The sequence below is a fragment of the Macaca thibetana genome, chromosome 5, assembly GCF_024542745.1.
Source record: "Macaca thibetana thibetana isolate TM-01 chromosome 5, ASM2454274v1, whole genome shotgun sequence".
In the NCBI taxonomy this organism is placed as follows: Eukaryota; Metazoa; Chordata; class Mammalia; order Primates; family Cercopithecidae; genus Macaca; species Macaca thibetana.
In genome coordinates, this window is record NC_065582.1 from 149,220,172 (window position 1) to 149,245,713 (window position 25,542).

A 25,542-nucleotide genomic window follows, 5' to 3' on the forward strand; every position below is an offset into this window, starting at 1 on the left:
CTCATTGACTTGATTTCCTTGTTATTGTATGGAATCCTGAGAATTATGCTGAAGGCAGGCTTGGATACATCCGTACTGCACGTGGGGTGCCACACCCAGCGGTTTGTGAACTATCTCTTTGCAATACAGCCCTCTGGGTCCTATGTCCACACTCACCCCAGGCCATGATCTCGACTGAATGATAAAAGGCCACGTTCTCTGTCTTATTCCCTCAGCTCTGCAGCTCTTTGGGAAATGCCTCTTCAGCCTCTGCCAGGAGGAACTGGGAGACGGGGACAGAATGTGTGTAACAGCAAAGTCCCTGAGAGGGACAAGGGTCTCAGACCAGGGAGACTCCTGATGGTAGAGGACGTGACCTCCTTCTCCACTGGGAATGGGCTGGGAGAGGTGCGCGCTGCCAGGCAGGAAGGCACGGTGGTTTTCAGAGCACTGGCAGCAACCCTGGGCCTCCTGGTGTATGTGCCTGCATTTTAAAGAAAACTACGTAAAAAAATAAGTTTCCAGCAGCCAAAGAAATCAGCCTCTGAGGGTGGAATGTCTGGGTTGAAATTGGTGTATCTCAGTGACAGGTGGCCCTGAACCCTCTGGAATCACACTAGAAGGGCTGCCTCTCTAGCCTTTACCAAGGCTGGCCTCGCCAGCTCTTGCACCTGAGAGGTGCTTCCACTGTAGGAATGCTGAGGAACAGGCCAGGGCCTGGTCCCGGGACTATTTTGCTGCTGGATTCACAGGATCTTTGATATCCATGTTGAATGTGGAAACACATTCAACGTGGTTTTTTTGTTGTTGTTATTACAACATAGTGATAATATCACTCCTTTTTTCCCTCCTGTGGTCTTTACAATAGCATATCACAGTCATTTTCATGGATTGAAAAACATTTCATGTGGCCCTTTCCTCTATTCAGGATCTGATACTATTTTTTTCCCCTCTCTAATAATTAGCCTACTATCCTTAAGATAGGTGTGTGACGAATGCTCACAGCTGTGTGCAGCATCACTGACTTCACAATGGCTCCACTGGGTCTTAGTGTGAACCAGGCACTGTGCTAGGTTCTGGGGATACAATGGCACCCAGGTGCTCCTTGGGAGAGCATATAGTCGTGTGTGTGTGCGTGCGTGTGTGTGTGTGTGTGAGAGAGAGACAGAGACAGAGAGAGAGATCGATCAATCCTGCTGAAGCCAGATGGCATTTAGATGAACATTCAGGAAGACTGATCACACCACACCAGGAGTTCAGCAGAGTGGTCAAGCGAGTGACTTAGGATCAGAGTAGTCAACAATTCCACTTCCATCGCTCACTAGCTTTGTGACTTCTAGGCAAGTTTCTTCCCCTCTGTGAGTTTCAGTGGCCTAATCTGCAAAATGCGAATGATGATAGTTACAGTTTATGAGGATTGTTCTGAACATTAAATGAAATAAGGATGCATAGTGCTTGCTATAATGTCTGGCATACAGCCAGTACTTAATCACAAAAATCAGTTAACCACCGAGGGTTTACTATGTGCCAAGGACTGTTTTGGGGACTTTCATCTTTCATGTATTAACTCATTTCAACTTTAAAACAACACTTTAAGGTGGGAACCAGTATTTCACAGATAACTAAATGGGAGGTTATATACCTTGCTTGCCCAAGGTTGTAAAAGTTGAAAGTAGGATAGTGAAGGTATTATTAAAGTTGTTGTTGTTTTTATTACTATAATATTTCTAGCATCCATTCTAGTAAGTTTTTCATTTATTTTATTTTTTTGAGTCCGCTGGATTACGCAAGAAGCAGTTTGTGCTCCAGTAGCTTTTGCAAGAGAGAACTGGATTCTCTAGATTTGGGCTGAATTTTATAGGTGCAGTTGCATCAATTCACCAGCAGATGGCAGGATATAGCGGTTATTTTACTCATCTCAAGAGAAGGACTTGGTACAAGAAAGGTCTCAGGACCAGGCGCCGTGGCTCACAACTGTAATCCCAGCATTTTGGAAGGCCAAGGCTGGCGGATCACTTGAGGTCATGAGTTCTAGAGCAGCCTGGCCAACATGGTGGAACCCTATCTCTACTAAAAATGCACATATTAGCTGGGTGTGGTGGTGCACCTGTAGTCCTCCCAACTACTTGGGAGGCTGAGGCAGGAGAATTGCTTGAACTCGGGAGGCGGAGGTTGCAGTGAGCCAAGATTGTGCCATTGCACTCCAGCCTGGCCAACAGAGCAAGGCTCTGTCTCAAAAATAATAATAATAACAAAAAGCCTCACAAGAATTATGGGCTGGCATGGTGGCTCATGACTATAATCCCAGCATTTTGGGAGGCCAAGGTGGGTTGGTCACTTGAGATCGGGAGTTCGAGTCCAGCCTAGCCAACATGGTGAAACCTTGTCTCTTCTGAAAATACAAAAATTAGTCACGTGTGGTGGTGTGCGCCTGTAATCCCAGCTACTCAGGAAGCTGAGGCGAGAGAATTGCTTGAACCCAGGAGTTGGAGGTGGCAGTGAGCCAAGATTGGGCCACTGCACTCCAGCCTGGGTGATAGAGTAAGACTATGTCTCAAAAAGCAAAAAACGAAACAAAAAAAGAACAAAAAAAGAAACAAGAATTATGGCCCAAGTAGCGTGGGTACTTTGCTATGCGGCAAGGTTACAGAGTAGGTGATGTGGTGTTTTAGATGGTTACGGTATTAGTCAGGGTTCTCCAGAGGGACAGAACTAATAGGATAGATATATATGTAAAGGGGAGTTTATTAAGTATGAACTCACATGATCACAAGGTCCCACAATAGCCCATCTGCAAACTGAGAAGCAGGGAGAGCCAGTCCAAGTCCCAAAACTGAAGAACTTGGAGTCTGATGTTCAAGGGCAGGAAGCATCCAGCACAGGAGAGAGACGTAGGCTGGGAGGCTAGGCTAGTCTCGCCTTTTCACGTTTTTCTCCGTGCTTTATATTCGCGGTCAGCTGATTAGCTGGTGCCCACCCAGATTGAGGGTGGGTCTGCCTTCCCCAGTCCACTGACTCAAATGTTAATCTCCTTTGGCAACACCTTCACACACACACACCCAGGAACAATATTTTGCATCCTTCAATCCCATCAAGTTGACACTCAATATTAACCATCACAGTTACTGTCACCTTTAAGCCTGATGAGGCCAGGGCTTTCTCTAGCACTGGCTGGACATGGGGTTTATTCTGGTCTGGCCAAGCAATGGTGGGGTCAAAAGGCTCCCGAAATTCTACAGAGGCCTCTTCACACAATGACTGCACATCACAACTCCATCTGGGTTGGTCTCTGCCCACTGTACATTTGGACAGTAACTCTGTGAAAAAGCCTGGGGGAGGAAGGTGTCCATGGAGCCCGGGGGGTCCAGTTCCTTCCCCCAGGTTAGATCTGGTGCTGCTCCTCCTCCGTGGCTGACCTTGCCCTTCTCCCAGATCCAGGGGCTGCCCGTGGTATAAGCCAATCTCAGAGCACCCCCTTCTACATGAGGGTACATGGTCATGAGCTGGGAGGGAAAGGTAAGCCACAAAATAAATACGGCCCCATGCGAAGGTTTTGTGGGGAGAAGCCCATTGTTTGTTATCTAAAATTAACTCAGAATATCATGGGTGAAAAGGTAACATTTGCGTGAATGACTAGAATGAAACAGAAGGCACATAGAGATGTCAAGTTCTGCCAGTAGCTTGTGGTCATCCTCTCCACACTCCCCAGCCTCCCAGATCCTCCTATACCCTCGTGGGGACAGTTTAAGGAAAAAGTTTGAGAAGCTACGTCCCTATTCTCTGGACTGTAAATTCCTGGAAGTAGGCTCCTGTTTGGAGTAGACAAGATGTAGTTCATTAATGAATAAAGACTAGCATATGTGTGTGTGTGTGTGTGTGTGTGTGTGTGTGTGTGTATGTACGGGGTGGGTGGAATCCTGTAGACAGATAGGAGCACAGAGCACTGGGTCATGAGGAATCCACCTGGCTCTGAGTGGGGCCTGACAGCCTGTGTTTCTAACAAGCTCAGCATCAATCATTACTAAGGGATCTGCTTAAAAATGTCAGACACTGGGCTGGGCGCAGTGGCTCACACCTATAATCCCAGCACTTTGGGAGGCCGAAGCGGGTGGATCACCTGAGGTCAAGAGTTCGAGTCCAGCCTGGCCGACCTGGTGAAACCCTGTCTCCACTAAAAATACAAAAATTAGCTGGGCATGGTGGCAGACACCTGTAATCACAGCTACTTGGGAGGCTGAGGCAGGAGAATCACTTGAATCCAGGAGGCGGAGGTTGCAGTGACCCAAGATCGTGCCACTGCATTGCAGCCTGGGTGATAACAGTGAGACTCTGTCTAAAAAAAAAAAAAAAAAAAAAAAGAAAAAAGTCAGACACCCCTGGCATCAGTGCATGGACACTTTCATTTTTATGGCTGCATTACCAGAAGTACTAGTCAGGGTCCTATGAGGATCACATGACTTAAACATGTGACAGGCCTGGCGATGTATGTCTGGCAAACAGCAGGTTCTTAGGAAATGTTGGCTGCTTGTATGTTCATGGCAATCGTCTGTGAGAATATTGACTTTTTTCCTTTCTTTTTTTTTCTTTGAGACAGGGTCTCACTCTTGTCACCCAGGCTGTAGTGCAGTGGTGCGATTTCGGCTCACTGCAACCTCCGCCTCCCAGGTCCAAGTGATTCTCCTGCCTCAGCCTCCTGAATAGCTGGGATTACAGGCGGCTACCACCACGCCCAGCTAAGTTTTGGTATTTTTAGTAGAGATAGGGTTTCACTATGTTGGCCAGGTTGGTCTTGACCTCCTGATCTTAGGTGATCCACCCGTCCTGGCCTCCCAAAGCGCTGGGATTACAGAGGTGAGCCACCGTCCCTGGCTGAGAATATTCTTTAACCATTGGGTGCTAGTTCCTTTTAGACACTGTGTAGAAATGGGCAATGTTTTGACCAAATCTTCCCTGGAATCACGTGGGAACTGAGGTGTGTCTCCATCACAGGGAATGTCTCTGATTTTGCTAAGTAGCCATATCAGGGAGATGGCAGACGTCTGGAAGAAACTTGAAGCATTTGGACAAAGTTAAGTTCCAAAAATGCTGAGGAAGTTTTGGAGGTGGCCATGTGGAGAGGAGTTTATATAACATAGTCTCATAAGGCTGCAAATAGATTTAAAAGGAAGCACAGCTCAGAGCCACCTGCTTGGAATAAACTATTTCAGGGCAATTCCCAGAATCTTACAGTATCCACTGTGGACTGAATTGTGTCTTCCCCTAAATTCACATGTTGAAACCCTAACTCATTGTGAGTGTAATAAGAGATAGGGCTTTCCGGAGGTAATTAAGGTTAAATGAGGTCATCAGGGTGGGGTCCTAACCTAAGAGGATTGGTGGCCTTATGAGAAGAGGAGAGAGAGCACTTCCTCCTGAGCAACCTCAGGAAGATTAGCAAAGGCTTGTGAGTGCAAGTGAACGGTGCTGGTGAGTCCAGAGCACACTGAGGAGAGGCTGTGTGAGGACACAGTGGGCAGGCAGCATCTGCAAGCCGGAAAGAACTCTCCCAGGAATCGAATTTGCCGACACCTTGATCTTGGACCTCCTGGCCTCCGGGACTCTGAGAAAATAAAGTTCTTTTGTTTAAGCCACCCAGTCTAGAGTACTTTGTTATGGTAGCCTTAGCAGACTACCCTGATAGGGCCCTGATTTGAAAGAATCTTAGAAGTCATCCCACCCAACTATTTTATTTTATGAATGTGCTTCCGGACTCAAGACTGGAAGCAAGAACTGGTCGGAAGACAAGAAAAAACGCACAATTTGTCCCCTACTTGTAGATGAACCTACGTGTGCAGAGTTGGAACCCAATGTTCCTTTAAAGTAGAGTAAAAATAGGTTTTGCACTTGGAAAGACTGAGCACGGTTTAGAGGCCTTAAACACCCCCTACCAGGGATAAGACACTCTGCTAATTGCTAAGACACTGAGAGGTAGAAGATCTCTGCTGTTTGTTAAATGACTCACCAACTATTCAGGCAACAGGTATTTCCTGAGCACCTATTATGTATCAAGCACCGAACTTGATTCCAGGGATGTAGAAAGAGTTTACTGTCCAGGAAAGGAGACAGGTATATAGATGGATGACTAATACAGTGCCATAAGTACTAGATTCAAATATGTCATATAATATGCTATCTAGGACAAGGAGCTCCAGAGTAACCGTAGGAAGATTAGAAAAGGCTTGTGGACAAAGATGGGCAGATAGTGGTTCTGGTAGATTCCAGAGCACATTCCAGGAGAAAAATGTGCACTCCCACTGCCTTGTTCTCCAACAGCATCATCTCTTTCATACCTGGATTACTAACTGCAACATCACCTTACTATCACCTATACCTGCTAGTATCTCTGGCTAATATATTTGCCACAAAGGAGTCATGATCTTTTTAGGCCATGAATCTGGATCATTATCACTTCCCCTGCCTAAAATTGTTCAGAGGTATCTCATGCTGTTAGGATATTTAGTAGCATGCAATAATGAAGATGATTAAAATATCAAATGTACATAGTCCTACTTACGTACCTGGTGTTCATCGATATGCTTTACATATACACTTGGTTCTCATTATTTGTGGAGTCTATATTAGTGAATTCACTGACTTACTAACATTAATTTCAATACTCATGGTGCTTATGTGGCTGTTCCTGGGTATGTGCAGAATGGCAAAATATTTTGAGTCATTAGACGCTTATGTTTCTAGCTGAGCTCAAATAAGATGGCACTGTGCCCTACTGTAAATGGGTGTCTTCTCATGGCCCCATTGTTTGCATTTTGTGTTTTTTGTTGGTGATGTCACTGTTAAAAATGGCCCCAGGCATAGTGCTGATGTGTTGTCTAGTGGTCCTAGGTGCAAGAACACTGTGATATGTCTTACAGAGAAAACGTGTGTGTTAGACAAGCTTTGTTCAGAAATGAGTCATAGTGCTGTTAGCCCTGAGTTCAATGTTAATGAATTAACAATACATATGCAAATAAAGTGCTTTAACAACTGAAACACACATAAAACAAGGTTATATATTGATCGGTTGATGAAAATATTGTGACCAGAGGCTTGTAGGAACCTAACCCCATATTTCCCTTGAGAGCAATGGTGCAGTGTTCACTTACTCCTTGTTTGAAGTGACTTTAGAGAACATAACTCCAGTGAATTATGATTATCGACTGCAGTAACTCACTTAAAATTAATAAGAAACTTATACAATAATAGATGAAGTCTTTTCTATCACATACACAGCTTTCTGGTGCATTGTTCCCCCTTTCTTTCCCTGGCCACATTGGCCTTCTTTCAAGTCTTTAAAGTTGATGTTTTGTTCCTGATCTCAAGGACCTTGTCATAGACTATTTCCTTTGCCTTCTCACCCCACCCCATCTAAACCAGCCAGTTTAAAACCCTGTTATTCCACCTCATGTCACCTTTCACTTTACATTCCTAGCGCAACTTACAGTTTTATTTCATTCATTTTTTGACGTCTTTCCTGCCTTCTCAACTATTCAACTCATGAGGGCGGAGCCAGCAAGTCACCTGCAAGTCTTAACTCTGCTTGTTTGCTCTCAGGCAGAGGAGGATGAGCATATGAGGAGGATTGGGAAAAATGCTCAGAGAGGGAGGGGGCAATCAGGCTTTATTATCAAGAAGCAGGAGAGGAGAGAGTCTTCCATCAAACAGTGTCAGATGCCTCAGAGATAAGGAAAGGATGGAACAGTGCACCTGAATTTCATATCAAGGAGGGTGTTAGTGGGAAATGCAGGAAGGTTGTAGAACGGTGGAGGTGCATGCTGGGGTGCAGCAGGTTGAGGAATGCATGGGGCATATGAAAAGGAGGAGACAGAATTCTTATGGAGCTTGGCTGGGATGGAAAAGACGAAGGGAACAGTCACAGTGGACAAGGATATAGGATTATAGGACGGTTTTGTAGCAGGTGAAAGGTAAATACATTTTCTAAGCCAAGGAGGAAAAAGATAGTTGAAAGAGATTGAGAATAGTAGAAAGAATGGGGGAAAAACTAGGATCAAGTCAAGATCACTAGTGAAGAAATACAACTTAGAAAGATGTAGAGATATACACTTTTCCCTTGGAGCCTAGAGGGAAAGAGGCAAGGGTGATTTTAAGTGGAGACATTTCTAGATGCAGGGTGGGAAGCTGGAGGACTGTAAGCTGTGAGTTTCTTGATGTAGAGGGCAAGGTGTCTGCTGGAAGGACTAGATGTGAAAGCTCAAAGTGACAAGGTTTGGAATGGTGTGTGGTGGAAGGGAAGAGCAACCACTGAAAGGCAGCTGAGCAGTGCTGAGGGTTGGCCTCAGCTGGCCACCAAAAATCTGAGTGATGCCAGTGCATATAGTTCTGGCATTCTTTCCCTCTCCCAGCAGTGCCCAGCAATCCAGGTAAAGGCCCATAGAATGTGGGTTACTACCCTCGTCCCAGGTTGAGGTATAAGGCAACGGGATTTGGGTCTCGAGAGTGCTGGCAAGCATGGTTGAAGCAATGGACCTGGAGCCTGCACTAAATGGGTAGGGCTGTGTGGCCAAGAGGTTAGCTAAGGAAGAAGAAAGAGTCCTGTGTGTGAGGATCCTAATGAGGTTGGGGGAACAAAAGCAAGACCGGTGACCTGGCATCCTTAAGCATGAGGAATTTGGAGCCATAAGAGATGGTGGCATTGGTACATTAGTGTCTACAATGAAGGACATGGTCCAGGATGTGGCCATGGAAAGTGAAATGTAGTGGAAGTGAGGATGACTAGAGTGCAGAAAGTCAGAAGGGCTTTGGGCCTATGGTATTGAATGATCTGGAGCAGCTGGGAAGTCCCCAGATGATGGCAACAAGTAGGGAAAAGGACAGAATAGGCCAATGGCATGAACCTCAAAGGAAGATAAGGTTTGCAGATCGGAGGCCGCTTGACCATCTAGAATTTGCAAAGGGGAACAAGAATAATCCATGCACCACTTTCAGGAGACACAGAGTGAGGGGACCAGGCTGGTTCCACTGGAGTGAAATATATAGAAGATTATATTACAAGTTCGGCTAAAGATGGAAATGGTCAAGGGCTTGGGAGGGAGACTCAGAGAGAAATAAAGAGAAGGAAGGTCTGTATTCACAGTACCTGGGTCCTAAACAGGAGAGTATACTGGAATCATCTTGAGGGCCAGTCATTATCCCGGAGCCTCTGATTTAGTGGGTCTGAGATGGGGCTTGAGAAACTGAATTTCTAGCAAGTTCCCAGGTGAGGCTGATGCCATAGGTCCTGGGAGCACATGCTGAGAGCCACTGTTCTGAGGCATGGACATTAACTGGAGAAGCTTGAAACTGCCTGGAGATGGGGGGATAGATTAACTGGAAATCTTTCAGTGTAGAGACTTTGTTGAACCATGCATTATCATACTCGTTTTAGAATTGCATCTCTGAAAAACAAACATAAAAAGGAAACAGCAATTCTACTCGAACCTGAGTGAGCCAGAAAGAAAGAGACTATGGGGACTGCTCTGTCTACTGGCTTTAAGGTTTTAGGTATTAAAAACTGTAGCAGAAGACCAAATGATAGAAAATTTAATGGAAAGGGAAGAGAATAGATTTTCCCACCAAAGCATGGAAAGATAAAATAAAATAGCTTACCTGTGTGGAGATTGTCTGTTAGGTTTCTCTCGAAGTTTAACTTCTCTTCCTACAACAACAAAAAAGTTGAACATTGAGATCTGTGGGTTGCCTCCTTTTTACAGCCAGATAGTATTGTGAGTGTGACTGAAGGAAGCGTTTCCTAAAGGGCACTGGGCAGTAATGTGGGGAAGGAGTTCCTGGCTTGGAACAGTTTGCCCAGGAAGGCAAGGGGTTTCACATTTATCAGGCTGGGGTTTGCAGCCCAGCTCCTGACACTCAGCAATCAACTCACAGTTAACCACAATTTCAGTATGTAAAATAATATTACAGTGAGATTTAAATGGAACATCATATAAACTGTTGATCACACACTAGAAATGTTGGAGTTGTCCAATAACCGAAAGCCACCTACTATGGACTGAATGTCTGTGTCCCTGCAAATTCATATGTTGAAATCAATCCCCAGTGTGATGGTATTAGGAGGCGCCGCCCTCTGGGGATAATATTAGTGCCATTATAAAAGAGATCCCAGAGAGCTGCCTTGCCCTTTCTGCCTTATGAAGTTATAGCGAAAGATGGTTGTCTATGAAGAAGGTCCTCACCAGATGCCAAATCGGCTGGCACCTTGATCTTGAACTTTCCAGCTTCCCCAACTCTGAGAAATTTCTGTTGTTTATAAACCACCCACTTTCTGGTATTTTCTTAAAGCAGTCTGAATGAACTAAAACATTCTAGTTGTTATTACTGTTGATAAACATTACATGACAATGTGCCTCTTCTCTGATGGACAAAGTTTTGACTAAGTGAAAAATCCCACAAAAAACAAAACAACAACAAAAACAAGCAAAGTTTAACGAATAAATGTGTGGTATTTCAATAAAATACACGATTTAGAAAACATCTTTGTTTATGATGTATAGAACTTAAGAAAGTAAAACAAGGGTTCAGATTTTTATCCAATTCTCTGTGATTATTAGAATAATTTACTACATATGGACACATCATTTTCAAGAAAGGCTCTTATTCCACTCCCAAGTAGACTATATATCGAGATAATGAGCTCTGTCTTGTGATATTGGAATGGTTTTACATCCTTTCAGTGATTTAATTTTATATTCTTGTCAGCAAAATCTTTTCACTTGGTTATTATTTTTTTAAATTGTTCAATAACTCCTTAAGAGCTAATACATTGCTCAAATGTCATACAATTATTCTATTATTCTTATTTTTTATCATAGTACTCACAATTCAATTTAAATATTACTTGATAAGGAAGACAGGAGAAAGGCAAGTTCATGCCTGCAGGGAGATAACCCTGTAGCAGGGGAGAGCAAGGAGGTGAGAAGAGCTTACAACCAACTACAATATCATTCAGGGTACAAACAATGCCATCAAAAGGACATCAACAAAATCCTGAGGCCACTCAGATAGGGAAGAGAGTGTAACTGGGCGGTTTCAAGAAGCTGACAGCACCTGAGCCAGGCACTGAAACAGACAGGAATCATATCGGACGAAAAACTAATAAAGGGGCTGGGTGTGGTGGCTCACACCTATAATCCCAGCACATAGGGGGGCTGAGGCAGGCGGATCGCCTGAGGTCAGGAGTTCGAGACCAGCCTGGCCAAAATGGTAAAACCCCGTCTCTACTAAAAATACAACAAATTAACCTGGCATGGTGGCGGACGCCTATAATCTCGGCTACAGAGGAGGCTGAGGCAGGAGAATCGCTTGAACCCCGGGGACAGAGGTAGCAGTGAGCCGAGATGGCGCCACTGCACTCTAGCCTGGGCAACAAGAGTGAAACTCTGTCTCAAAACAAAAACAAAAACAAAAACAAAAACATAAAAAAAGAGAAAAGAAAAAAGAAAAACTAATAGTGACCAGGTGTGTCGGGAGGGTCTTTTAGGCAAGGGGAATGTGACAGAGATGAGGCAGAAAGAATGGAGTATCATTTAGTCAACAAAGAATTTTGAACTCCTACTGTGTGACAAGCCCTATGCTATGTACAGGAAACTGCAGGCTTTAGGTAACAAAAACTGTAGTGAAAGACTGTTAGAAAATTTAATGAAACGTGGAAAGAATAGGGTGGGATGCCAGGTGGTGTGTCCTACAGAATGACAGCCTGATGGGAACAGTAAATATTCTGGATTGCTTGATGTTTAAGGAGGAGACTCAGGGGGAACAAGAATTTCCATGGAGTATTAGGAGTCACTCCAGGGAGTGAGATGTGAAGAGGGAAGAAGGCAGAACCACAGGATTTGAACATCTACATCTATGGGCTGAAGGGTTCTCGGTGAAAGAAACAGACAAGCAGCAGTAGAAAAGGTTTGAGGTACAAGGCTCTACAGTGCCTCAGCTGAAGAGAACAGCTACCAGCCCAACAACATCAAATGCTGTGCAGAGAATCGAGACCATTTTAAAAACTGGATCTTTATCTTGACTTTGATTATACTGTATTCCCTGTAGAACAAATCCAAAATCTACCTCTCGAGCCACACCCGTTGTCTCCTAAGCACCAGACCCATATTTTCCATGTGGGTGATGCAGCATTTCTGAAGAGAAGACCTTAGCGGTCAGTTCCTCCACAACCATTTTTGGAAAGATAAAGAAACCAGAGGGCATGAATCTTAGTGACATACCCAGGGCCATGCAAGGAATCGGTGGGGATGAGTCAGGACTTGTTTCCTGGCCTCCTGTCTCAGAGTGTCCTCTATGAATTGAAAACATCACATAATTCTTGTTTTTGTTTTGAACAAAGTACCCAGCTGTCTGTTAGAAGCTACTCTCAGATGTCTTCACATTTAGTGAGCTGTTACTGAGTGCCTAAGGTGTACCATGTGGAGTGCTAAGCACTGAGAGTACAAAAGGGGAATAGAACACCTTACCATGCAGCTGACTAGGTGGTTGGTAGACAGATCAAAACCAGTGGTAAGTGCTTCCTAGGAAACCAACTGGATGTGGCAATTTGGAGTTACAGGTGAGAATCTACTTAGAGTGAGGGTTGGACCCGTTGAGAGGGTAGCATTTAAACTGGAATCTAAAACATGAGATGGAGCCAGCTATGCAATGGAAAGCTCTCATTAAACCACTGCATTGTTAAAAAACCTTAAGTGGTTCTGTATTTCCTACCAAATCTTAAATATCCTCAGCTATGCATTCAAGACCTTCTACAATACGACATCCATGGCCTTCCTAGTGTATCTGGGTAACTCCTCTAGCTACTTTCCATTTCCAGCCAAACTAGACTTTTCATTATTCTTTAATGCCAATGCTTCTGTGTGTTTGCACATATTATTTCCCCCAGTTGACATACCTCCTTATCAATCAATACTTTGCAAAATTCTATTTATCCTTCAAAACTCATTTCATACACTACTTTCTCCAGGAAGACTTAAAAAAATTCCAAAGTAAACATAATTACTCTATTTAAAATATTTCTAGGCCTGGCATGGTGGCTCATGCCTGTAATCCCAGCACTTTGGCCGAGGTGGGTGGATCACCTGAGGTCAGAAGTTCGAGACCAGCCTGACCAACATGGTGAAACCTTGTCTCTACTAAAAGTACAAAAATTAGCTGGGCGTGGTGGCACATGCTTGTAGTCCCAGCTACTTGGGAGACTGAGGAGGAGAATCACTTGAACTGGGAGGCGGAGTTTGCAGTGAGCTAAGACTGCATCACTGCACTCCAGCTTGGGTGACAGTGAGACTCCGTCTCTAAATAAATAAATAAATAAATAAATAAATAAATATATATTTCTAAAGGATCTTTAAACTCTTTGTATTAGTCCATTTTCTTTTTTTTTTTTTTTTTGAGACGGAGTCTCGCTCTGTCGCCCAGGCTGGAGTGCAGTGGCGCGATCTCGGCTCACTGCAAGCTCCGCCTCCCGGGTTCACGCCATTCTCCTGCCTCAGCCTCCCGAGTAGCTGGGACTACAGGCGCCCACAACCGCGCCCGGCTAATTTTTTGTATTTTTAGTAGAGACGGGGTTTCACCGTGGTCTCGATCTCCTGACCTTGTGATCCGCCCGCCTCGGCCTCCCAAAGTGCTGGGATTACAGGCGTGAGCCACCGCGCCCGGCCTATTAGTCCATTTTCATACTGCTATGAATAAATTCTGAGACTGGGTAATTTATAAAGAAAAGGTGGTTTAATGGACTCACCGTTCCACATGGCTGGGGAGGCCTCACAATCATGGCGGATGGTGAAGCAGAAGCAAAGGCACATCTTACATGTCAGGAGGCAGGGCAGTGTGTGCAGGGGAATTGCCCTTTACAAAAACATCAGATCTCATGAGATTTATTTGCCATCATGAGAATGCCATGGGAAAAACCCACTCCTATGATTCAATTACCTCCCACTGGGTCCCTCCCACAACACGTGGGGATTATGATAGCTACAATTCAAGATGAGATTTGGGTGGGGACACAACCAAACTATATCACTCTACCAAGGTGGACAGCTCTGATCACTTTCCGCCTTGGATTATAGTATGTAATTCATTTCTACAATGTTCCCTCTATCAGACTATAAACCCTCAGGAGAGAAGGCCATGGTTTCATCAATGTTTATCTGCACATTGTGTCTCCTGGCACAGTGACTTGCATATAGGTGGTACCTTGCATGTTTTTTAAAAATTTGACTTAAAAATATCATTGGCAATTTAAAGATGCCTAATACCAATGTATAATATTATAACACAACAATGCTCATATTTTAATGATTCTAAGATGTACATGTATTCATTTACCTTTTAACATATCTGGAATTGGAATGTACCTCACAATCATTGGCATATCATGGTTACATTGGCAGCATTTTCTATCTTTATGTTATATAAGATAATGGTACATGTTACAGTTGATGGCATCTAATATTTAATGAAATGTGGCATTTAATTCTATAGTTTATTTCAGCAATATATTATGCAAAAATTTCACAAACAATACCCTATATTGAACAAGTATCTACTTTGTGCACAGTTATACAAAGAAGTCCTTCTAAGATGAAACTAACAATATCCAGGGATAAAGTAAGAATTTTATGAGCTCCAAGAACTATAAAGATCAGGTGTTGAAATAACAATAGCCATGAAATAAGATGCATCAAAGAAGTTCTAATTTTTCCCAGAATGATTTTTTGAAATAATAAATCTTTTCAAAAATAAATATTTTTTGGTATACTGCTGGTGCCTGGAAAATATGTGTTTCCATACATAGAAACAAGTATAAATAACTCATTTGATGGGCTAGCTAGCACTGGCATGACACTGGCTTGTACATGGGGAAGACCTGACGCCTGGTACAGCCAATCAGCACTAAGCATTGTGGGAGTTTGGGAGAAGAAGGAATCCCACTGCAACAAAGCTGCCAGGAAAGGCTTTATAGAAAAATGAGGCCATGAGAGATGGGTAGAAATGAATTAGGCAGAGGCTGGGTGCTGTGGCTCACGCCTGTAATCCCAGCAATTTGGGAGGCCGAGGCAGGTGGATCACAAGGTCAGGAGATCGAGACCATCCCGGCTAATACAGTGAAACCCCATCTCTACTAAAAAGACAAAAGATTAGCCGGGTGTGGTGGTGGGCGCCTGTAGTCCTAGCTACTTGGGAGGCTGAGGCAGGAGAATGGTGTGAACCCAGGAGGTGGAGCTTGGAGTGAGCGGAGATCGTGCCACTGCACTCCAGCTGAGCAACAGAGCGAGACTCTGTTGTTACAAGATGGATATGGCATATGTGGCCAGGTTATTGGGGCCCTTGAAAGTAGGTCCAGAAGACCAAATATGATGTGATTGGCAAACAAATTATGTTCTGAAGTGGCGAATGACAGGATGAAAGCAATATATTAGAAAGCATGACCTACCAGTAGTAAGCAGAGAAAATGAAAAGGGTTGGGCACAGAAAGACTTGCTAAGAGTTTACCCTTTGAATTTAATGATGAGATGAAAAGAGCCTGGCATGTGGTGGCATCAAAGGGAATCCAGAGGAAGGAGCAAATTTGAAAGTTATTTTTTACAAGATTTCTTGGATTTTTGAATTAATTTCTACCGCCTCTGGTTTCTCTTAGCTCATTGGTTTATATGTTTATTACACATAGTATTATACAAGAGTTACGTAGCCTCACTAGCTCTTATGCGTAAAATGACAATGATAATAGTACCTTTTTCAGACAGTAGTTAGGATTAAGTGAAAGAACACAGTAAGGTATGGAGCACAGTAGTTGGTACAAAGTAATTTCAACAGTGTTGGCTGTTTCTTGATTCATCACTGTTATTGTCATCATCCCCATCCTCCTCCTCATTACCTATTAGTTTTCAGTTTTTCTCCCTGCCACTACAATGGAAGCTCCTTGAATCTAAGGATCAGATCTCATTATCTTTATTTCTTCAAAAAGAAATACAAAGCAGGACTTCTGTAAATATGTACTATATTTTAAGGGAAAAAAATTCCAGATTTCCATGGAAGAAGGAATTTGTATGACAAAAGAAGGAATTATTAGAATTATCCATAGTTTTGGAGGCTGACCGAATGGAAGAGCGGTGGTTCCATAAACGAGACAGTTGGCAGGAGGACAATATGCAGAGCTTCAGAGATCCTGAAGTCAGCAGTTAACCTACTGAGCTGAAACGATGATGACGATGAATGGGGGGATGACAACAGAAAGGTGGTGGACGGGACAAATGCGTCCGACTACCTCCCATTGAAACAAAGGCAGAAACCCAAAGGGAGAGCAATAGAGGAGGTAAAAACAGAAAGCGAAGTCACTGACCTCATAAATCAGCACTCTGGAAAACAAAGGATTAGCCCAATTTAGATGGTAGAATCCTTAAAGTCCCAAGGAAAGTAAGAGTGAATTATGAAGGACTAAAATAAGAATAGTTTGGAAGGTTTTTAAGAAGAAGTCAGGTTACCAAATCGCTTCCTGCACTCCTTAGAGTGGTTTCTACTTTCCATCTCAGCCAAAGAATACAGGTTGAATGTCGGGAAAGGGTGAAACGGGGTTTCTGGACTGGAAACAACAGTAGAGGACACAGTGGAGGGCAGGGGTTTCATACCAAAACCAGAAGGATTAAGTGAACATGTGCACAGGGAATGTTGGGGACTGCAGCCTGCTCCCCTCCTTGGTTCTGTGAGAATGCCCGGCAGCTGCCCTCTAGTTGTCCTCCAGACATCCAACAAAAGTCTCTACCATAAAGATAGAGATTAAAACCAAGCAACCTGGCCAGGTGCGCTGGCTCATGCCTGTAATCCCAGCACTTTGGGAGGCCGAGGCGGGTGGCTCACCTGAGGTCAGGAGTTTGAGACCAGCCAGACCAACATGGAGAAACCCCATCTCTACTGAAAATACAAAAATTGGCCAGGTGTGGTGGCACATGCCTATAATTCCAGCCACTTGGGAAGCTGAGGCAGGAGAATCACTTGAACCCAGGAGGCAGAGGTTGCGCCCCTGAGATTGCACCATCGCACTCCAGCCTAGGCAACAAGAGCAAAACTCCATCTCAAAAAAACAAAAACAAAAAAACGAAAAACAAAAAACAACCAAGCCACCAACAAAAAGCACTTGGAGGAAACAAAGAATAGAAAAAAGAAAACCCCAAACAACAAACAAAAAACCAACCCCCAAACCAGACCCCAAACCACTGACAATAACATCCTCATCGTGTTACTTGTTCCCCCAAATGCAAAGCTATGTTTTTTTTTTTTAATCAGAGAACAAAGAGAAGCTCCTTGAAATTAAAACAAGACAGCAAAAACAACTATTTAAATAGAGAATCTAGAAGAAAAAGGTGAAGAAATCTCACATAAATTAGCAAAATAGATAAAGTCATTTAAAATTGAATAAAAAAGATAAAAGAAAAATTAGAAGACCAATCAGGAGGTCCAGTATCCAAATAATAGGAGTTGCAGGAAGAGAGAACAAACAAAAGAAGGGAAGGAATTTATCTCAAAATAATTTGAGAAAATTTTACATAATTGAAGGACATGAGTTTCTGGATTGAAAGGACTCAGCCATTGCCCCATATAATGTTTTAAAAAAGAATCAAAACTAAGATACATCACTGAGATATTTCCGAAGTAGGATAAAAGTGAAGATCCAGTAGCCTTCCAGGAAAAAAACAAAAACAAACCCAATGATATACGAAGAGCTTGGCATCAGCATGATCCTGGACTTCTTAAACATACATACCCACAAATAATTCTAAATCTGGCCAAACTACCAATTCAGTGAGAGGGTAGGATAAAGACATTTTCAGATGTGAAAGGTCTCAAAACATTTATCATCCATATATCTTTTCTCAGGCTATGAGAAGCTACTGGAAGATATAAAAAACAAGCGAGGGAGTAAACCAGGAGGCAATGATGAGGGATAGAGAAAATAGGGCATTAAACACAGAAGAGAGGCAAAAGTATTACCAAGGATGACGGTGATGGGAGATCCCAGAATGCCTCCAGTATGTACAAGAGAGGGCACAGCCTGTTCAGATTGGAGAAGCTAAGAAGGCTCTGGTGGCCTTCTTCTAAGAGATGAAATGGACGGAATAACTAAAGTGTCCCAAAGGGAAAGATTTATATAACATGGAAATAATTTGAGGCTGAATCAGTGCTAGGTATACAGAACATTCAGTAAATAAGAAACAAGTCCTTTGCTACCTCCAGAAAAATGCTGTACAGCAAAGGAAATATAATGGCAATCCACTCTCTGGTTCAGCTTTCAATAGTATTTACATAGTTATAAAATTCCTCTAACCCAAATTAAAGGTGGGGGGGTTCAGCGGAGAATGGTGGCATTCCTTATGTATGGTGGGGCTGGAGGGGGTAGCTTCTTCCACTGTGGAAGATGATGCCTATTACTGGAAAAAAACCTACCAAAGAAATCGTAATAGAAGTGTGCATTTAGAGAGAAAGAGGCAAATACCAAAACAATCACTTAAAAGAGCGATTTCATTTGAGAAAAGAAAAATGTGCTTACAGGTGAGCAGACTGGGCTTGACCTGGAGATTTGGGGACCAGTCTAGTCGTAAGAGAAAGTCACGAGAAAGAGTGAATTAGATGATAGCAAGCAGTAGCAATCTGGCTTCTGACAGAGCCAGCTCACATCCATTTATTCAACTTACATTGATTATTAAACATCTAGTGCTGTGGGCCAGACCATATGCTAGTAGGGATCACAGCCCAGATAAATAAGACATTAAGCTTGTAATTTAGCGGGGTGGGCGCACCTAAACAATTAGATTCAATGATATAATAAAGATTCTAGGCAAAACACCATGAAAATGGAGTGGGGATGGTGTCCTACAATCAATCTTTCCGAATATTCTGGAGCTGCACAGTCAAAATGTTAAACACTAACCACATATGGCTACTTAAATTACTTAAAATTAAATACATTAAAATTTCAGCTCCTTGGTTACACTAACGAGCCATACTTCAAGGGCTCAAAAGCCACATGTGGCTAGTGGCTACTGTATTGTACAGTATAGACACAGAACATGTTCCTCATCACAGAAAGTTCTATTGGATAGTGCTTCTTACACGTTCTTAAATGGTGTTTTTTACAGCATATTCAAGTACAACATTAAACTCCTGAAGGATAACATTCCATGGTCTGTTAGCATATAGATTCTTGCTTGATATTTATCCAGGTAACTTATCTGTACGTGGAATGGAATTTTTACTTTGTAGAATGTTAGTTTTCATCCTACATGAACTAGGAGGGGTATTTCTTCTCCTGATACTGTTTGACCACCCACAGGTGTTGGGGACAAATGCTGCTGGTGACCAAAAGTCGGTCTTTGGGAAGGCACTTTTGCATAGTGGTGCAGGATAAATGCACCTGGTGGCAATAATTTAAGTATGCCCTTAGAATGACCCTGTATAATGTGTATTCTGAGCTAGGGAATCCAGGAGTGACCAACTCAGAGATTCCTTTCTTATCTATGATAAACATCTGAGACCCGGCCTGTCCCATGGAAGATGTGCTGCACAGGGGATTGAGGCCTGAGTTTTGGGTTAAACAAAGGTTGCCAGGTGGAGGGTATTAAGGGGATGGTAAGTGAAAATACCGTATAGAGTGCATGCAGTTTGCAAGTTGCCTAGTCCGCTACCACTGGGCACTGTGGTTATGTTGTCCAGCTTGCCCCCACTGGACTCTCCCCTGTAAGTAGGCCCCAAATAAGCCCCATGTCTCATTTGCTGGCTCTAGATGTCTTTTTTCGACCTCTTGAACCTGGTGCCTTCCCTATTGACGTTAATAGGAGTTGAGCACAAATGGAAAAGAGGGGTGAGCTCTAGAGCCAGAAACTCCTGAATTTGAATCGGCTCCACTACTTACAAGCTGTGTGGCCTTGAGAAAATGTGTCAGCCTCTCTGAGGTTCCTTTGTTCCTTCACATGAGGTGTACACACAATGCATGAATCAGGGTAAGCTGGTGTCAGAAGCACAAAAGTGGCCGCGGCCTTGTGGCTAATTGTTAATATGCAGCATTTGATGAGTAGGCTGGTAGGGCAGGGCCCCTAAGAGGGGCTGGTAGAGGGCAGAGAGAGCAGACTCTCCTCCCCGCTCATTTCTGCTCATCATCACCCTGTTAAAGGGTCTATCATTGCCCCAAGACTTAAGTACCTCTAACAGGAAGACTTTCTGTGCAAAGGGAAAGATAAGGGAAAAGGGCACCAGCATTTACTGAAAACCAGGACATGCCAGACCCACTTGTGGGTGCTTTAGATTGTTCTATAAGTCCTCCCAACAACGTTGTGGGGAGTTAAAGCATGGGAGGAAGGGAAGGGTTGTGGGTTGTGGAAAAGGAAGCATGCTGGGAGATAAATCCACTAGGATGGGCTGGGGTTAGGTGGGGAGAGGCCGTGAATACCATGCCAAATGCCTGACTCTGAGAGATTTCGGTTCATGATAATAACTGGTGGGAACATGCTGGACTCATTGGTGGGGAAGAACGGTCAAGGTGGGCTCAGCCAGCCTAGGACTTCTCTGCAGACAGGTGTTTTATACTTCAGAGTTTACACCCAGAGTGGACAGGCTATTTGTGTTACCTTCTTTAACTTCCATGAAAGGAAAAAGTTTTTTTTTTCCAAGTGGAGTTAAATTCTAAATATAATAAGCCTGAGTTGGCTCTAACACTGGTTGCAAGAATTAACTTTTCCTTGTAATCTGTAAACGCAGTCAGGTTTGTTTTCCATTTTTCTTTGATGGGTTTCCCCCACTCCCACCCCCACCTCTACATGGGGCCAATATCTGAATAGAAAGCAAAGAGCTCAAGCTGGGCTCCTTTTTCTGAACAAGCTTTGCAAGCTTTGCAACATCTTCCTTGGATACGATTCAGCTGGGGGCCTTCCCTGTATCCCAAGAGGAATTCCTGTGTCCTTACACAGGGGCTCTTTGTTGTCAGAGGTTATGAGAAGTTAACCACGACTTTGCACAAGGAAATATCTTTTCATTGTGTGAAGTAACGATCAAAGAGGAATGTAATTTAAACCAAGGAAACAAAACCGTGATTTATATCTAGAATCTCCACAGAAAAAAGAAAAATCCTAGTTACTTCACTAAAGCACAATCATCTGCGGGAGAGAATGTAAGATTCACTCGTTTATCGATTAACGTTAAAGTTTAGTCCTTAGTTTATGCCAAATTCTACAAAAACTTTCTTTTTGCACTTGCTCTGCTCAGATCTGGTCTTTTCCAAATGCTTAAAGACCTCTGTTCATTAAACATGTTGTATACATTTGCATATACATAATGTGATTTATACACAACATACATTAAAACATAGGTAATTATGCACGCATGCGCAAATACATATAACCACACAAAACTTGGAAAAAGAGCGGAAAAAAGGTCAACCATAATCAGAGCAACTGAACCGTGTGTGTGTGCAAATTTTTTCAAAGGTTTATGTCCATCTGCATACAAATTCTACGCAAAATACGAACAACTTCGTGTCCCACTTCTTTTTCTTGTGTGGTTTTTAATTTTTATTTTTTTCACATTTAGTAACAGTAAGGTGTAGTATCTTATAAAATATATAGAAGAGAGGCTTTTGAATGTTCTCATGATAAAGAAATGATAAATGCGTGAGGTGATACATAACGCTAAATACCCTGTTTTGATCATTATACAACATGTTCACTTTTTTTCACTTGGCATCATGTCTCTGGCCTTTTCCATGACTATACATAATGTTCATAATAATTGTTTTAAATTCTTGCAATTATTCCAAGAGTGACTGTCATGCCAAACCCCCATTAATTCCAGGGAGGATGGCAGCAGGTCCGAGAAGCTGAAGAAGAGACCTGGAACCAGGGAATGCAACACAGGATTTATTTTTATTTTTATTTTTATTTATTTATTTTTTTGAGGAGGAGTCTCGCTCTGCTGCCCAGGCTGGAGTGCAGTGGCTGGATCTCAGCTCACTGCAAGCTCCGCCTCCCGGGTTCACGCCATTCTCCTGCCTCAGCCTCCTGAGTAGCATGTGCCACCTTGCCCGGCTAGTTTTTTGTATTTTTTTTTTTTTTAGTAGAGACGGGGTTTCACCGTGTTAGCCAGGATGGTCTTGATCTCCTGACCTCGTGATCCACCTGCCTCGGCCTCCCAAAGTGCTGGGATTACAGGTTTGAGCCACCGCACCCGGCCCTATTTTTATTTTTGAGATGAAGTCTCGCTCTGTCGCCCAGGCCGGAGTGCAGTGGAGCAATCTCAGCTCAATGCAACCTCTGCCTCCCAGGTTCAAGTCATTCTCCTGCTTCAGTCTCCCAAGTAGCTGGGATTACAGGCGTGTGCCACCACGTCTGGCTAATTTTTGTATTTTTATTAGAGACAGGGTTTCGCCATGTTGGCCAGGCTGGCCTCGAACTTCTGACCTCAGGTGATTCGCCCACCTTGGCCTCCCAAAGTGCTGGGATTACAGGTGTGAGCCACTGCACCCGGCTGCCACAGGGTTTAGAGGGGAACTTACATATTGGGACAGACCAGTGGCAGCAGGCTGAATAGGAGAACCACGGGACCAGTGGCAGCAGAACACGATAACCACAGTCACTCATGAGAAGCATGTCATTTATATAGCATTTTTCATGCAACATCCTCCCTTTAACAGCTTCCACTTAACCTTCATTTAACTGAGAAGAAAGGGCCTTAATCCCATGTATGGTCTGTTTTTCACAGGATTGGTTGGGGGCTCAGATGTTTCTCATAGATAAGGAATGAATCTCTGGGTTGGCCACTCCCAGATTCCTTAGCTTGGAACTCCAAACACACATTCAGGTGCGACTGCTGTGTGGGGTCATTCTTAGGGTATGCATAGGTTATCATTGTGACGTGCATCTCCCCTACAGCGACCCCTGCCAATTAAGCATTCTTCTCTAGAGTTTAACATTTTTGGAACTTAACATTTTTGGTAAAATCACCCTCTTTGCGGCTTCCAAGTTCAGCGTCTACAGTGCTGACTATAACAGGCCATGATTTTAATGTGTGAGATGATTTTGATTTTATCTTTCCATTCTTTTCTATTTTTCTGTTGTGAAGTAAAGGTGACCTATGGGACCCGGCAGTTAGAAACTTAAACAGGAGATTAAGTTCCTCCATCACAAACCAGGAAATGCGAATCTACGAGGCATCACTGCTATCAAATTCATACCTCCAGGGAAAGTGGCAGGAAAGTCCGTCCAGCAATAATCTGTCCCAGGCAGAAACCCTCCTTTTCCAAACAGCTAAAGACCCCACCTGGCAGACTCCAGGAAATCAGAGCCAAATTCTCAACTCCTATGAAGTTCATCATGTTCTCTCTCTTTGCAGCACAAGTTCTTCCCAGGTGGAGATGGCAAGGTGTGTCTCTTTTAGCATCAGGGGCCCAAGAATGATGATGACAGTCATTCTGTAAATCTGCAGGTACCCAATGCCCTTTGGATTTTATCTTTTCTAGTTATAAAGTCCTTTTTCTGTCTCAATTGTTTCACACGCGTGGCAGAAGAGATTTGTTTCAGATGTATAACTGTCTTGCACATCTATGTTTATTTACCAAGAGCAGGTGAGGGCGGAATGAGGCAGAACGCAGGGCGAAGTCACTGCAGCTGTGGCGCTATCAGTTCACACAGGCAGGAGGGCTCAGGGAGGTTATAACCTCAAGACTCTTCACTGGGTCCAGGCCCAGTTGTTACACTCAACAGATTTTCAAAACCAAGATTTGAGGCTCTGGTTCTGATGCATGAGTGTGTGTGTGTGTGTGTGACGGGGCTGTGGTGGTAATGGTGGTGGTGATGGTGGAAGTGGTGGTGGTGGTGATGACGGTGAAGATGGTGATGGTATCTGACACTTGAGCATTCACTATGTGTTTGATACTTTATACTCACTATCTTGTTCTCTTGCCAGCGACTCTGTGAAATAAGCATTCCAGTGTCCTAACTTCGTTTTACGATAATGGAAATTGGTTTAGCAAGCCTAATTAACTTGCATAAGGTTACACAACTAGTACATGTTGGAGAAAGAATTCAGAGTTTAAGCTTCTTCATTTATTGTATATCATGGAGTCTTCAGTATGGCGGATGCAGGCAACAAAGCCTATCACTGCAGAGCTAGGCAGGGAATGTGAGACGCAGGAGGTTGATTAACTTGGGCTTCCTGTCAATGAGAGGACTCAAATGTAGGCTCCTGACACTATCTCCAAATACATGCCCAGAGCCAAACTGACAGGACTGAAGAAAGGTAATGTTCATCATGTATCTTTAAACCTCAGCCTCATTTTTTTTCTATAACAAATCACTTGCTGTTCCTTATGTTATTTCTAGACTAGGAAAATTCTACCACTTTTATGCATGTGTGTAATATTGCAAATTTGTACATGTAAGCATTTAAAATATTCTTCAATTTTTATACTGCTGCTTTGTCATTATTTTACTACTTTAACATACTGACAGCCTCAAACACAAGCACAAAGAGTCATCCAGGCCTCTTTTCAACCTCTGAGACACCTTGCTGATGTTCTAGTTGTTTTAGAAAAGTCAGATTCTATGTACACCATACATGTAATGCAAAAGGAAATACTAGGGACAGTTTTCTGTGCAATTATTTAGGGAAATTCTGGAGGGCAGAATGTACCTGTGTAGACATTGCACTCTTTGTGAGCCCTTAAGTATCTATATCTTATGAGCCTTAAGAACAATCTTATGGGTTGCATATATTATATTGGCACAGGGCAAGCAATCAGTTACTGGGAAGATGTGATTATGATGCCACTAGTCCTCAAGCTTCCCGGTCTGTCTTTTCTTATGGGAGGCAAGGGCCCTGCTGCCATGAGTCCTTCACTCTGCCATAAAGCTGTGCAGCCATGCCACCAGTGACTAAGACTACAAGTGTTACCAAAAAGAACCTGAACTGTCAATTAAGTTGTCATCCCCTAAATCTTTCCCATGCTACATGAGGTTTGTAAAGTATTTTGATACCCTGGTTAAGCTATCAGTTTTAGTAGAGAGCAATAGAGAGAACAAATAAATGGATATTGAACAAATAAATGGCTATTGAACAAATAAATGGCTATTGGAACACAACTAGGTGCATTCGTTTATTCATTGTCTGTGGCTGCTTTTGAGCTACACAGCAGAGTTGAGTAGTTGCAACAGATACCAAACTGGCAAAGTCCAAAATATTTATTACCTGGTTCTCTACATAAAAAGTTTGCTGACTCCAGCTCTACAGGATAAAGACAGTACCTGATGAGGAACCTAGGCATGCCAGCAGTCACACGAGTGAGCTTGGAAATGGACCTTTTCAGACCCGCCAAGAGGCACCTGAGTGAGCTTGAAAGCAGATTCTCCATGCCCCAGTCCAGCCTGGAGATCACTGCAGCCCTGACTGACAGCTTGACTGACCTTAAACCAGAGGCACCCCCATTATCCTGCACCCAGATTCCTGGCCTACAGAAACTGTCAGATAAAAAAATAGTTTGTT

General features: G+C 43.3%; 1 protein-coding gene across 6 annotated transcripts in view; it reads right to left on the reverse strand.

The window, feature by feature from the left end:
- The window catches only part of C5H4orf19 (chromosome 5 C4orf19 homolog), a 137,255-nt gene that overhangs the window by 23,560 nt on the left and 88,153 nt on the right, over positions 1 to 25,542 (reverse strand). For 2 of the 6 annotated variants that reach the window (XM_050790915.1, XM_050790914.1), the window contains exon 2: positions 9,622 to 9,670. The gene's annotated coding sequence lies outside the window, so the exon portion shown is untranslated. Of the gene's footprint in view, positions 1 to 4,189; positions 4,314 to 9,112; positions 9,411 to 9,621; positions 9,671 to 13,762; positions 14,582 to 25,542 lie in introns of those variants that run through there. The other 4 variants (XM_050790917.1, XM_050790918.1, XM_050790916.1 and 1 more) reach the window with 4 other exon arrangements.